Consider the following 16,043-nt stretch of genomic DNA (forward strand, 5'->3'; position numbering starts at 1 on the left):
GTTAAAATTTCCCTTTATAAATTGCCTGTTAACTTTTCATAAATCTTATATCATTAGTTAAGCTTTGAAAATTATTATCCTTCCTCCTGATACCGACCCTGGTATCAGTTTCCCCACATTAAACCCAGCATATATGGGGTTAAAACTAAAACCCTCATTCCCTGCTTACTCTCTGGCTTCCTGGCTCCAGAATCCACTATCCTCCATGGAGACAGACACGGTCAAGGACAGGCACCTGGACCATCTCTCCTCACAAAGAGATAGGAGCTGGTGGCAAAGCTGCTGACCAGCAAGGTCATGAGCTCCCTCCTCTCTGCAAGTGTCTCAAGGCCAAAGACAGGCTGGTGGGAAAGCTCCGACCAGCAAGGCCATATGCTCCCCCTCCCCTACCTAAAACCGCAAATAAAACCCCTTCCTTTTAGCTTTTCGGGGAGTTTGGGATTTGAGCGTTAGCTGCCCTCTCTCCTTGCTCAGCGCTGTGCGAAAAATAAAAGTCCTACTTTCTTCCACCACACCCGGTGTCAGAGATTGGCTTGCTGCGCAACGGATGAGTGAATTCACTTCAGGCTCGGTAACAATTCTTCCTTTATCACACAGATGACATTTTGCTTGCATTTTCTGAGCTTTATTTTTTATTTTATTTGTGAATGTATTTTCTGACCCTTTATTCTGTCAGTTTCATTTGTCATCTAAACTTTTTGATACTGACTTTTCTAAATTTAAGCTAAATGTCTGTGTAGATCTTGTGTTTTCTTTCTTATCTGCTGTAAATCCTTCGTCAAAGAGTCATCAGCAGTTAATATGTAATTTTTCTTCTTTGGAATTTAAGTCTTTTTGATTCTTAGAGCCTGATTGCCTATGTTCACCCTTTGTCGCATGTTTTCAGCTGCTCTCAAGTCAGATGGGTACACAGTGGCCTGTTGGGCTGTTGAAGAGCACAGACTCCCTTCTCTGTTTGTATTCTGCTATGTGCTCCCCTTCACTCACATGTGAATTGATTGATGGTCCAAGGAAATTAAACAGGTTTCCTTACTCCAGGGTTTTTGAGAGCCTTTGATCTCTTAACGTGCAAAAGGGAGAGAGAATGTGCCGTGCCAGTTCCAAATATATTAGAAGAATGGCTCTGAGAGGCAGATCAGGTGTTCCTGCTCACCAAATTACACTCCTAGAAAAGAAGACCCAGGTGTTTTCCTGGAATAGTCCTTCCCTGAAAGCTAATCTTTGCTGATTTGCTGAAATCTACAAAATGATCACTTACAAAGCTTCTTTTATTTTGGCGTCATCTTTTAGTAGGTATATTTTCCTTCTGTCTTCATTACTGTGCTTTCTAAATTTCCTGTAGAGTTTGCATTAATTTTATAATCATGAAAAAGTAAACTTACTTTAAGAATCCAAAAAAAAAAATTGTGATAAGGGAATCTTCTTTTTGATTTCTCTGTTGGATTTTTTTTTTTCTTTCCACTTTGGAGAACTTCATTTTTTTCACTAAACCTGAGTGGAGATACATTCAGAAGTGATATCTCTTCTTTTACCAGAAGGAGAAACAGGCATTTACAAGATATATAATAGTTGTGATGACTTCTGCAATCTATGAACTCTACTATACACAATGTAACTTTCCAAAAATTTTTAACAGATCTTAATTATTTCCAAAGCCTCATTTGTCCCAGAAAGCAAAAAATGAATCTGGACACTTCAGCGTGAAATCCAATCAACTCATGCTTTTTCTTTTCTTTCTTTCTTTCTTGTTTTTAAGTTACTGAAAGTTTAGTTTGGTCAGTTAGGATTTTCTCTACACCATTCCCTTCTCTGAATTGATTCCAAGCTCCTTGAGGTGGGGAAACCCAGTCAATCTTGAACTGTCTGCCCAAGCCTCTGTTGGGATGTAAATTATTTCAGATGCCTTCTGAAATCTCTGGGTCTGCTGCCACCTGGTCCTTGCCACCAAGATTAGGTGGATCTTTTTTGCAAACTCTCTCTTTATACAAGTTAGGGTCCATCTCCAATCTTTCGATTTTTAGGAATCCATAGGTCAGTGCTTTAGCAACAATATAATCTTGAATGCTCACATTCTTTTCTTAAAACTAGATGTTAAATGTTCTCACCACAACAAAGAAATGGAATTATGTGGTAGGATGGAGGTTTTAGCTAATGCTAAATATTAGTAATAATATCGCAATATATAAAGTTATCAAATCCACAGGTTGAATACTTTAAACTTACACAATTTATATGTCAATTATGACTAAATTAAAAAAATGAAGAAACATAGCTATTTCTTCCCATTTTCCTTGGGACTAGTCCCATTTCTTCCTTCCCAGGGTCCTGCCTCTGAGCTCCACGTCTTCTGGGCATTGTGTTCTGTTTCCCCATTGCTCCTGGGGATGAGAGTCCTTGATTATTATTTAGAGACTCCTAGATTGCCATTCATTGTGTGTCAACACTTTTCCTTGCAACAGGGATATGACTTACTTGTTACATCTTTTTTCCTTTGTTTTGCCCAATGACTTTATATTTAAAATCATTAACTTATTGAGAGACTGACTAAGCAAACAGACAACAACCAGATGCTGTATAAAAACAGAACTCTGACCCACAATCTCTGCAGCAGCTAGCCGAGGGGACCAAACCACAACTTCTGCAGCAATCAGCCACAGATTACCCGGACTTGATCAAAAACTGCTGGTGTCCCTAAATTTTGCCCCTACTTCCAACTTAGGACTGATTAGAGAAAATGAAATATCTACCCCTAAACAATCACATAAGATGACCCACTTCTAGTTAACCCATTTCCCATGCCGACAGCTCCAATGGGGTAGACCTGACACCTTCCCTTTTTCTTTTTCCACTTTAAAACTTTCCCACTTTCCTGCTGCCTTCAGGACTTGGTCTAATGCGTGTCATGGTGGCTGTCTCCCTTGCTCTAGCAAGCTCCTAATAAATAGTCTGCTTGTTCTCATTCTGGTGGTCTTTGTTTATTCCCACCTCACACATAAGGCTCCAGCCCATCCCAGACTATGATGCTAATAATGGGGAATAGCCTGGGTCGAGGGTGCAGTGGCTGCACATTAGCTTCACTCTAGTTTCCTAATTTAGCAATTTGCTTCTTGCCTTTATTCCCTGTGGCCAAACACTTGCTTTGTAGCACAGTTTTATAAAATGTGTCTTGGTCTCAGAAGGTTTATGGCTGATGCTCTTTTTTGTCCTTGTTACTTCAGGACTGGAATTATGTTCTGCCTACTTATAATCACAAGGACTGGCATTCAGTCTGTGAGTTCCACCTCCAGTGACTGTAGTCCATATCCAGACCTCCCTGAAACTAATTTCCTGATTACTTTGGACTTAGGAAATTACTTTTTTTCTGGAGCTTTCTAATACTAACTGCTTTCTTATTTTGGAGGTTTGGCTACATTGCGGAGTTTTAGAATACCTGCTTTTCCTTTACAGATCCATACAATTTTGGACTGATTTAATAGCCAACATTTTAGAGTTTGCTTAGTAATCATTTCTATTTTCATTTATATCTTCTGATTTAAGTTCTTAGGATACTCTCAGTATCTGTTAGCAGAAGAATGATATTTTCTGGTCATTCCTCGCTCCACAAATATTTATCTGTCTACTAAATGGTTTTAACTTGACTTTAAATTTCCTAAGACATTATTTATTTTTAAAAATTGGTATATTATTTCTCTATCATTTTGTTTCTCCAATACAAAAGTATTTTTGCTTCCTTTTTAATTCTTTATAAGACATATCATTAGTCTTTTATTCCATTGCTACTATAGTAATACAATCATTCTATATATTGAAACATTTTCAACTCAGAATGAAATAAAGATCTCTATGCCAGGTATTGACAACATTGTTTATTACTAAATTTAACTAAGTTTCTGGCTATTAGCTCTTTCTCACTGAATCTGTTATAGGAAAGCAATCTCTTCTTAGGAATCTATAAATTAAATACCAAAAGGTTGTGGTTTTAACAGAAAACTTAAAATTCATCATCTAAACATTTATAGAGATAAGTCTGTATCTTTTCAATGCTGAAGATTGACTTTCAGAGAAAATATCCCCCATTTGACTCTCCAAATGTTTTCTTTTGGCTGTACCACAGAGTTTATTAGTGAAAGATACAAGGTTTATGATGTATCTTTTTTTTTCTTGAACAAGATTGTAAAATTTGCATAAAATCAACTTGGGGTTTTAATATATGTTAATAGGCAAGTGACATTTATTATCTTAACTAAATACAGACATGAAACAATAACAAAAATTACTATTATTTTACTATTAGTGTTGTAAATAATGAGATGGCTCAATCCATTGGGGATTGAGTCAACCAAGACAATTCCTCAGTGCATACAATATCAGGAAGGGAAATTCTGTGAAAACAACCACTCTTCTGATTTAATCTTTCCTATTTTTTTTTTCAAAGATACCCATGTTCAGAAGTCAGTCATACTGTCTTTTCCTTCTTTTTCTCCTATAGTTTAATCCCATCCCAATTTTATTCACACATACCAAGACTCATTGGAAAGAGGACCCAATGTATAGTTACTTCTTGATATATTGGCCACTAATAACTAATCATATTGCTTATGGAATGATGATAAAATACATTGAAAATGTCTCTTCAGTAAGTAGGACGCGTCTGTGGAGGTGATGGAAGAGGATAAGCAACCAACTCTAAGAGTTTTCTCATAGCTGTAAACATTATGAGTGTGGCTTTCAAAGATAGTCAATCTGTAAATCAGTTATTGTTAAATGTAAACTAAAAATCAGATTGTTGATAGTAAATTATAAAGCAGATATGCATATGAATGTTAATGTAGTGTTTTTTAAATAGTTGGCTTTCAGATGCAATGAGTCTTGTGTAATTTGATGTCTTTAGACATCTATGCACATTTTTTTATTGTAGATCAGTTCAAAGTGTCTTAGCACATGAATCTCTATAATTATAAATCTTGTTAAAATTCATCACCAAATGATTCTGAAATACTTTCTGTTGATTCCCTTTGAACCAAAGAATTCTCCTCTCTCTGATGGCAAAATAAGTGATTTCTATGTAAAAGTTTTCTCAAATAATACGCATTATCCTCAACTATAGGAAATCATGGATGCAAATAAATTGCTTTCTGAAGCTTCCCATTCTCTTATTTTGAGAAGACAATTTCAGGCTTTAAAAATAGCATAATGTGAAGTGTCTGTACTCTTTCCTGGATCACATAGGTTTCCTGCTGATGCTCGCCTAGCTTCAAAACTCAACATTTTTCTTGGAACTTAATCATGGTGAAGCACCTTCACACACACTTATTGACCTACATTCCTTTTATCCTTTTAAAATAAATGAGAAACAGGTAATAAATAAAATAAATGAGAAGCTTTACCAGACATCTTCTGATCCCGGCACAGAGCCTGACATAGTAAAATTCTAAATAAATATCTATGAGATAGAACAAGCAGCATATACTCTAAAAATAATACTTCCAGTGAAGTGTCTTTTATCTATTTTGTTAGTTGGATGTGATGAAATGTTTCCCCATATTAGCAAAGACTCCCTAATTTTTCTCTATTTACTTATATTTGTTGATATCTATAATTATGTGTCTGATGGGTACACATAAATCGTTTGTTTAGAGACTAAGAGCCTATAAGGAGTAACTTCCCTCAGGAAATGCATATTAACTTTGACTGTAGTTTGGAATTTGCCAAGCAGATTTTGCTAATAACAATATTTTAAACAAAGCCTGGCTTGAGAATATTAGGAGCAGAGAGTGTTGTATTGTGGAAGCCAGCATAGCAAGGTATCAACTGCAAAAGAACCCTGAACTTCTCACTCTGGGAAGAAGAATGCTGGAGCGGGGGAAAGAAAAGAGAAAACTCAATAGGAATATCACATGAGACTCTCTTTGAGATTTGATCCAGGTTTGTACAAACTTTACAGAGCTGTTCATTTTTCGGTAATAAAAAATTTTAGGCTTTAAAGAGTGATATAAACTTAATAATAATTTTTATTTTTTCTGACTCAAACATCTCTAGAAAAACAAGGAAAAAATATGCTTTGAGCCTTAATTTCCTTAAGATTTGTAAATACACTGTTTTGGAAGAGGGCACAGATTGGAAACAACATGAAATAACAATAACTGGATTTGGGAGAGATTCAAAATGTGCAAAGTATGAAGGCTGGGACGAAAAGGATTGTATAGGGAGAACACACAACTCAGATTGCAAGATACAAAAGAAAGTGTCATTATGGAGCAAAAAATCTAAACTCCTTGTGTTTGCTGATGAAATTTACTGGAAAATTACCAATGCCTTCCTCGCTTTGTGGTGGATATACACAAATTAAGTCACTGTGGGTAAACAAATCTCTCCTAAAATTAACTTGAGCTCCCCTGGCCCAATTTAGTCCTTGGGAGAATATTCTACATCAACCTTATTAAGTAGCAAAAAATCTTGATTTAACTGGGCAGAATTCAGGTAGGCAAGCCCACCCTTTTTTCCTTCCTCTTTTCCTTCCTTCCTTCCTACTCTCTTTTCTTTTCTCTTTCCCTGTACTTGAATATATTAAACTAGTTTTGTTTAAAGTGCACATTTTGGATCATAAAACATGGATCATCTCTGTAACAGAGAACTCAAACCTTGGTCATTCAACTCAGGAATTTCATCCTCTGAATCGATGCTTTGAGATGATGCTTTCTTTTTCTTGCCTTCATTTTCTTATGCATTTGCCTGTTGCTTTAGGTGATTGCTCAACACATAAAATTTCTTTCTGAATCATTGGTGGGTTCCAGAGCTTTTTAAATTGTGTCCGTAACACATCAAAGTTTTTAGGGAATACTGCGTGAAAACATTTTCCAAGATTTCATGAGAAATATAAAGAAGAAGAAGACTGTGAAATTCTTGCCTTTGAACTGTTCGGAATTTAGTAAAGAAGACAGAAATGACTCACAAAACAGCAGGGGAAAATCCTGGGAATTCAATAATTCTCTTTTTTCTCAAGTACTCCAAGAATTCTCATTGTATTACAGAAAGACCCATAAAAGCCAACATCACTTTGCTGTATATTTTATAAAAATTACAGAATTTAACTGTCAGCATAAATCTCTATGTCACAAAGCTTTTTGTAAAGAGCCAGTTTAAAGAAAGTATCTTACCTTTGATCTAAACCCAGCACATTAGGGTGGTAAGCTCCCCGTTTGTGTTCTGCAGATCCATACCCTGAAATCTGAGTGACAGAAAAGTACTTCTTGCACCTGTAATTGCTTTTCAGAAACCAAAGAATTCATTTAAAAACATATGTCAAGAGCTAGAGCTAAATGATATTTTTTACATTCAGCTCAGATTAAAATGGCTTTGAATGTAATAAAAACTCCTTTAATCCCATATATTTCTGTGCATGACTTTAAAGCTATAGTCAAAGCAATGAATAAACATCACAGAACATACACAATAAAGGAATGTAGACTATGGAACAGTAGCAATGTCATTATGCTCCAGCTTCAGTCTTTGAGAAAATATAAAATAAAAAAATATAGATATGAGTTACTTAGAAAATTTAAATAGAAGTTTTACAACAGTGTCAGAATTTTTAAAAAATTGAATATTCAATATTTTGATCTTTCCAACTATTATATATCTTATATCTGTAAATCTATTTGCAATGCAATAAAATAAATAAAGTACAAATAACGAGGAATATTGAAGAATGATGCCAGTAAACTTTGAATTTTTCTTTGACTGAATAATAAAATTACTTAAGGTAGTCGTATGTCCAGAATATGCACATTTATATTTATTTTTCTTTCATCTCCAGTTGCATTATATTTCAGATTTATGCTTCAACTTTTGCATTAATGTTTTCTGCATAAGACTGAGTGTCTAGAAACAAATACAGAAAAGACAAAATCAGAGAATTTGATGTCGCTGGGAGGTTCTGTGTTTATGTTGCGTATGCCGTGTAAGAAAGAGCAGATGTGCCACAATAAATAGATACAATGCCAGTTTAAAGGAGGTAAGGAGCAGAAACAGAACCCCCCCTCCCTGAACTCATCTGCCATGGCTATACTTGCTAGACTCACACTTTCAAGGCAATAGGCAATTAGATTAATTAGATAAACTCATTCTTGTTGATATGCTATTAGGAAAAATATCTCTTCTCCTCCCACACTAAATTGATCCCCATTTTCCATGTAAATAAATAATATAGATTATCAGGGATCTTTGACTGGCAAGTCAGAAAACCCAGCTCAAACCAGCTGCAACAAGTGTGTGTGTGTGTGTGTGTGTGTGTGTTTTAAATAACTGATAAGGGCCTTCCTGGATCCATGAAGTCACATTATGTCCTTTATTATCTTCTTCTGTCTCTCTCTCTCCTGCTCTGGCTGTCTCTTTTGCTCTTCACACTCAACCCAGAATCTGTCCCTGTTCCTTTATACATAATGGTCTTATCCTTTCTTTCTGTAGAGAAATCTTCTCCAGGTATCAGCAAAACATAATTGCAGGTTTATGTTATCCCACCTTAAGGCCTCAGTGAAGAGAACTTATTTCTTCCACTAAACAGATAAAAAATAAAATCCTAGAGAAAGACTTGGTACTGACCTAGGTACATGCCCAATCCTTGGACCAATCACTTTGGTCAGTCACTGGAGATACTCTCACTGGCTAGCGGTGGGCTAAACACCCTTTCCTGTGGCCAAAGAGAATGCGGGTAATGTGATTAGCTACCATGTATGGTGCAAGTGAAGAACAGTTGTTCAAATGAGCTGGGCAATTTGATGATGAGAATAAAAGGGTGGTGTCGTGAGTTGGATCCATGAGAAACTTACCCTGAAATCAGCCTTTGAATTATGTCATTTATTTGAGAAGGCATTTTCATCTGAAGAGGCACATGGGCCATAACAAATTGGCATGCGACAAGGATGTCTAGCTGATGACCACCACCACCATGGGTCATTCTTCTCTTGCTTGCTTTGATTTGCTAGTCCACTTCATAGCAAGCATGCACTTGAACTGCTGTCTGCTGAGTAGTTTGTGCTTTGAGCTGTGCTTCTCTGTGTTGCATTGTTGAGTCCTGCCAAGCCACTGTTATAGATTTAGCCAACCTAAGTCAGCAGTTTTGATAATTACTTGGCATTCAGGTACAGGAGTATGGAATCGGAGCCTTCCTTAAAGTGACTCTGGGTCGTATGTCTTGGACAAAACCTGCCTCTGATGTTTTAGAATGAAGCCATAACTGACAAAAGGCTCAGGGTAAAACCATCCCCTCTGACCAACTGGTTGTGCGATTCAATCAGGTGTTGACCCCTAGTCTATAGAGCACGCAGAGGAAGAATTATGCCCTGTGGGAGATGCAGATATATTGGGTGATCGCTCATGAAGGAGCAGTCTTTCGAGTGTAAAGAGACAGAGAAGGAAAGAGAGACAGAGAGAGAGAGAAAGGGGGAAAAGCCTTCATTAGGTGGCATTTTGAGACCCCTACTCTTAATCACAGACGGTTCACCAGGACCCTTAAGTACCTGGGCTGCTACTGCTGCTGCTGACTATAGATACTTCTGTGTCTACAAAGATCCTGATCCTCAGGGTTATGCAGAAAAACACCCTTGGAAAATTGGCTTCACAGCAAAGAAGTTAATTCAAAACCAACTTAGGCCTGGGGACCGTAAACCCTATAAAGCACCTATTGTCATAGGGAAGGTCCCTAAAGCTGACAACACTGACTTGTGGGTTCCTGGAAGAAGAAAATTATAGGGTGAGCAGAGTAAAGAGCATCTCCCTGGAGGACTCCTAGTGATAAAAAAGAGAGAGAGAGAAATGAATGAAAAGCAGAAATAGCCTCAGATACGGGGGATGGAAACAATGAAAACTGAAGCAAAAGTCCATGATTTGACCCAACTGCAAATCCCAAATCTAAAAAAGTTACACAAGAAAAAGACAAAAGAGTGCTGACTGGCTTTTGCACCCTATAATATAGGTTTTGAATTAATATTAACATCTGTAGAAAATGTACCAACTGCAAAACTTCATGGCCTTAATCAATACCGGGACTCAAAGTTAGACCTGGAGATTTCACTATATTCAAACATGATACCATCTGTTAACTTAGAGGAGCTACTGGATATAAAAGAAGACAAATACGTAAGCCTCCTCAGTACTATCGCCTTGCTTAAATTTCCCACAGTCATGGCATCCATTGCCCTAAAATATTTCGTAGAGGGCAAGGACGCACTGACCTAATGAATAATAAATTGCAATGAAATTAAGTCTTTGGCATTTACAAATAGGCTTCACCAAAGGCGACCCCGTGGAACTTACCTCCCAGTTAAAATAGTTAGTTAATATGGTCCAATATAAATTAAACAAGGCCTTCAAGGTTTGAAACATTACATAATAACTAATTAGTGAAGGGGTAAACATCTCCACTGCTTCTTCTTCTAACAAGGCAACTGAGCCTATTTCATTTTCCTTTGAGGAAGATTAGCCCTGAGCTAACATCTGTGCCCATCTTCCTCTACTTTATATGTGGGACGCCTGCCACAGCATGGCTTTCCAAGTGGTACCATGTTTGCCCCTGGGACCCAAATCAGCAAACCCCGGGCAGCCAAAGCAGAACGTGCAAACTGAACCACTACTCCACTGGGCTGGCCCCAACTCAGCCTATTTTTAAACCTAGAAAAAAATGAACGGCACCTCAAAGTGGACAACCTCAACTTTAAAATTATAGAATCCATTAAGGTCTCCACACCCAGTACTACTGAAATTACTGACTCCTGCCAATTAGCAACAAGTAAATATTTTGCTATTATATATTTGACTCATATATTCTTTTCAGTGCCTATTTCAATAACCTCTTTCTGCAAGTTGCCTTCATCTCCAAAAGGACACAATACACCTTTGCTAGACCACCAATGGGGAAGCTCAACAGCTTTGCCATCATGCACAAACTCGGCAGGAAAGATCTTAAGTGCAACGAGCTTTCTCTTAGAGCAGAGATGTGACATCACAATGATGACATCCTCCTCTAAGGAGATCCATTTGGCACACTTATTAAGGACATACAAGTATTCACAAAAGAGGCTACAAAAGGGAATGAACCATTGCTCCACACTTAGTGCAATTCCCCTCCCCTCAGTCAAATTCCTGAAAATGTTTTAAACTGAGGGCTCCTCCATCCCTGTCACTCAAGAAGCAGCTATAGACCCTCTCAGCACCCACCCAGTGATCAAGGCACTCACTCAACAGAACGTTCACCTCCCTTACCGGCCTCAGGCTGCAGGTCTTATGGAGCACTGTAATGACTCACCTAAATAAGTTCAAATGCAATTAAATAAAACATGTCATATTTCAGTCATCCATCAAATATTGGGGTGAATTGTAATAAGGAGTCTGACCCCATGTTTTGATGTCTGAATGCTGACAACCTTTACACCTCACCCCTCGCTCTCCTTCTGTCTCACGTGTGTGTGGTGATGAGAAAGACTGGCCGCTCCCTCCTCTGGCACTGAGGGAAGATTCAAACCATGCGAGTCCTTGCAAGCCTCTACTGTGTGGGATTCCTCACCTTGGCCCCACCCTTAAACACAATAAAAATACAGGCTGGTTTCCCTTCCTTGCTCTCTCAATCCATTTCTGAGCTGCGTGAGGGGCCTGTCCTGCTCTCTCCACAGACCTCAATTATGTAAATATTGATCTTCTCACACAGTCTTGATATGTGTGAGACATCACCAGCATTGACACTGGAACCAAACTTTGGATGGGAGTCCATGTGCCTCTGTGGATGCCATAACAGAGGGGATCTCAGAAAGCTTAGGTATGAGAGTAGGAAAATGAGACTGGAAGGGAAGCTAGAAAATGCATGATGTGCAAATGAGCAGTTAACACTGAGGTCAACTGGATCTCCACCTCGCTGGGACCTATATGCAACTATGCAGAGCAAGCCTTAGAGGTGTCCCAGCCGAGGGTGGAAGAATCATGAGAGTTACCTACAAACTCCCGTATTTGATTAGGACTGCTCACGTAGTACTTAAAATTTGCCCTCCACACTGGATGGAGTGTTCTGCCATGACCAGAGAAGGCCCACATGCAGAGAGTTGCAGATAGTGGAGTAAAAGGCCTCTGTTGTGCAGATGTATGGTGATGACTGAGAAGATTGAAGGTGGGGTACGAACAGCATTCATTACAGGGAGTGATGCTGGTCAAAATGTATCTGTTTGACCACTTTCAGACCATGCTGGCCAATTTAAAGAAGGAACCCTTAGGAGAACAATTTCAAATACTCTGGCTTTTCGATATGTATATATTTATAAAGTTCACTCAGCTCACACCTTCTAAGCCTTCCCCGTAAGATCAGTCCCAGTAGGTGAAGCTGTTTAGCATCCAGGAGACACAGTCGTTAAGAACTGCCTCCTTCTTTATCAAGTATGCTCTCTTTGACTAGCATCAAGCTCAGAATCTCTCCTTAGGACCCTAGTACCCCTCTGTTAAATTGAGTGTGAGGTTATTAGTAACCCTGGCTAGCTTGCATACTTCATAAAGCTTACTTTCTTCATAAAGAGATTCTGGCATTGCAGAATCTTAGCAAAAAGGCTCTAAAGCAGTTCACTCTCCCTAATAACCACTCCACTGATACACAGTCTCAAGGGCAGCCCTTATACATGCATCAAATGTAGGGGGGTGAGAAATCTCATTTTACATCCTCTTACATTCACCCATATCAGCAGGATTAGTGGAGTAATCCATTAATTATTTTCAAGGAAATTTGGATTTCCAGAGAGTAACATTTTATTTTGGAAATAAAAGATTTATTCCAAATCTTTCCTGTCTTTTACTTTGAATCTTTGAATGTAGAATTGGCTATGTTACCTCTTCTGAAACCAACCAAAGGGGCTTTTGGACATGAAATGTTTGTTAATTATTTCTGTTCCCCAACAGAAATGTTGATTACAGGGCCAGGCCAATAAGCAGTCAATAAACTTGTGTTAAATAAATTTTGGGGTATCTTCTGGGTGGATCCTGAACCAGTTATAAATGCAATTAACCCAATCCAGGAGAGTACTCCTGACAAATTACTTAAAGTAGATTTACGAAATTTTAATGAAAAACCTGTGGCCATGAGAGATACTTCTTGGAGCATACTTATAAATACTTGTGAGGAGGACCTACACAACATTCTATAAAGGAACTCAGACGTGATTTCTCCCTATTCCTCTATTTTCACCAAGTTAGGGTAAAGAAACTAATGGTTCATGAACTGGGAAAGGATGCTCATTGTCCTTATGGAAGACCACAAGGAGGAAACTGTACTTAGCACCAGTCTCGGTAATAATGAAGAAAGCTGGCTTGAAGGATGCTTCTCCTATAAAGAAGAAAATGCTGTACTGAAGCCTGTGCTTGGATTCTCACCTAACCAGAGGAATTTTAAAGACTCTGAGAATGGCCCTAATTATGCATAAGGCAGGAGAGACTACAAAAGCATCTTTCCTTCCGGTGGATATGAAATCCCTGACAATGTGTGCAAAACAAAGCTTTCTCTCTTCCTTCATTTTACTGAGCTTTATTTCAAGGGTGTGTGTGTGCTTCTGTTTGAAGCAAAGTCACTTTAAAATGCAAAGAAAATATAGATCATGGAATACATTAACATACAGCTAAATGGAATAGATTGAGAATCTAGAAATTAAGTACTAATACATGTTTCAGTGTATGAAACATTATGGTAACTGAAAAAAGCCAGACTAAAGATGACATATTGCAGGAGTCTATTTATGTAAAAGGTCCAGAATAGGCAATCCATAAGGACAGATATCAAACTAGTGGTTTCCAGGGCCTAGGAAGAGGGAGGAATGGGGAGTGAATGCTCACTGGGCACAGTGCTTCCTTTCAGGGTGATGAAAATGTTTTGGAATTAGATAGAGGCTATCATTGCACAATATTATGAATGAACTAAATGCCACTGAGTTGTACACTTTCAAATGGTTAATTTTGTGTTATATTTACCTCAGTTAAAATCAAACCTAAAGAGGACAACAGAAAACAGCAGTGTCTAATGGGAAGACCACCTTGAATTAGATGACCCTGGGGCTGACTGAGCACTTGTCACTGAGAGCTGATGTAAATATCAATTATATGTAAAATGATGATAGAGTGTCCCACTTATAGAAGTACTCAATAAATTTTGAATTACTACTCTAATTTAAAAAGTTTGAATAAAAAGTTATTGACAGCAAATAATAGTTTGTCTCTGATAGGAATTTCTAAACATTTGAAAATATAAAACTTTTATCTGTTCTTTAAAATTATACAGAATATAACACTTGTAAATATCTATGCACTCAACATAGGAGCACCTAAATATATAAAGCAATATTAACAGACATAAAAGGAGAAATAGACAGTAACAAAAGAGAAAAGGAGAGGGGGTGGGAGGGAATGGGGAAGGGATCAGAGAAGGGGGGCAGAGAGAATTCCATTCTTTACTCAAATCTCTAGAAGTGCATTAAAAGGAAACTAAATCTGAATCCTAGCAACACTTCCTGGATTTCCTGTCTCTAACTCCAATTAACTTTATGCAGTTTTCTCTCCCAAACTCTCTGGAGTCTCTTCCTTGCCAAACGGAGCCTAAACCTCCCTCCACAAGACTTCATTCTCTCTAACCCCTACTCACTTAGCTCTTAGTATATTTCTCTCCTCTTTTTCTTCCAGCTCTTAAGTGGATTGACATAGTCTCTTTCTTTAGGCTTTTTATTGACTCTGCTTCACAAGGGAGACACAAGGGTAGTAAGAAGAGTTCACAAATATTCTCAAAGTAATCGTTTTTTATCTATATACATATGACAAGAACTTTTATAAACATCAGATTATTTTGAGGACACAAAGCATGTCTCCTGCCAACTTTAAATAATAATTAACATTTATTATCAAATATATAATAACAAATACTATGTCTCAGGCATAGTATTTTATTCTAAGTACTTTACATATTTTAACTCATCCTCACAATGACCCGATAAAAAAAGTACTATTAAGATTCCTATTTCATAGATGAGGAAACTGACACAGAACAGTGGTTGGGTAACTTGCTCAAACTCAGAAATAAGTAAAATTATTATTTCTGAATAACATACATATAGAAATGCAAGATTTGAACCTGAGTCTGCTTCCAGAAACCTTGAGCTTAACATTATGTTACATTACATTTTTTAGTTAAAGGATGTGGCCTCATATTTGTATTTTACAGTGATAAAATTTTTTTAATATGCATTATCATGGGTAATGGATGGAATATTTCCTGCTGAATTGAATAGTATTGTTTAGTATAAAGCGAAATATATCTTAGTAAGATAAGTTTTACAAATCAACTAAAACTTCCCCGAAATCTTCTACTGAAATACTCTGTCTTCCACCTTCTGTTATTTTTATATTTGCTGGGTTATTGGAACCCACAGTTGGGGTGATTAAGTGACAAACGAATGACTAAATATGTGTTGAGCGTTTTCTATTATTCTAATTTGTGGGTTATTCAATAAAGAACAACAACAAAAATAAATAAATATAACAACAACAATTAAAAAAGAAACAACTATAGTACCCGTCCTCAAGGTCCTTGCAAAAATATTGAGAGAATAATACATAATAAAACACAAGGATACATGGAGACTGGCATTGAACCTAGCAGCCTGGACAAAACAACAACTATCAATGTCGTTGAAAAATAAATTTACTATTCATCGTCCAGCAAGTTCTCAAAAAACAGTAAACTGCACTCAGGAAAGCTCCTGCCCTTTCATTGTCTGTGATGGATGAACTTGACCCTTTTAGTCACAGTATATCACTTCCGCACCGTTAGGCGGAGGGATGGGTTGGAGGGGTTTGATGTTGGAATTTCTCCCACTTTCTGTTAGAAGATAATTTGGGAAATTCTATGAGAAACTAATTTCTTGGGCTATTTAAATGAATTATTGTCAAAATCATGTGCTGGAATAATATGTATTCACTTATTGATTTTTAAAGTTCATTTTCTACTATGTGCCGTAAATTGTTTCTAGCAT

The 16,043-nt window shown here is 37.4% G+C and overlaps 1 long non-coding RNA gene across 1 annotated transcript in view; it reads left to right on the forward strand.

The window, feature by feature from the left end:
• Positions 1 to 444: 444 nt before the first annotated feature.
• The window catches only part of LOC139045759 (uncharacterized), a 129,003-nt gene continuing 113,404 nt past the window's right edge, over positions 445 to 16,043 (forward strand). The window contains exon 1 of the long non-coding RNA XR_011504846.1: positions 445 to 571. This is a non-coding gene — a long non-coding RNA (uncharacterized lncRNA). The remainder of the gene's footprint in view (positions 572 to 16,043) is intronic.

Source organism: Equus asinus, chromosome 7 (genome assembly GCF_041296235.1).
Source record: "Equus asinus isolate D_3611 breed Donkey chromosome 7, EquAss-T2T_v2, whole genome shotgun sequence".
In the NCBI taxonomy this organism is placed as follows: domain Eukaryota; kingdom Metazoa; phylum Chordata; class Mammalia; order Perissodactyla; family Equidae; genus Equus; species Equus asinus.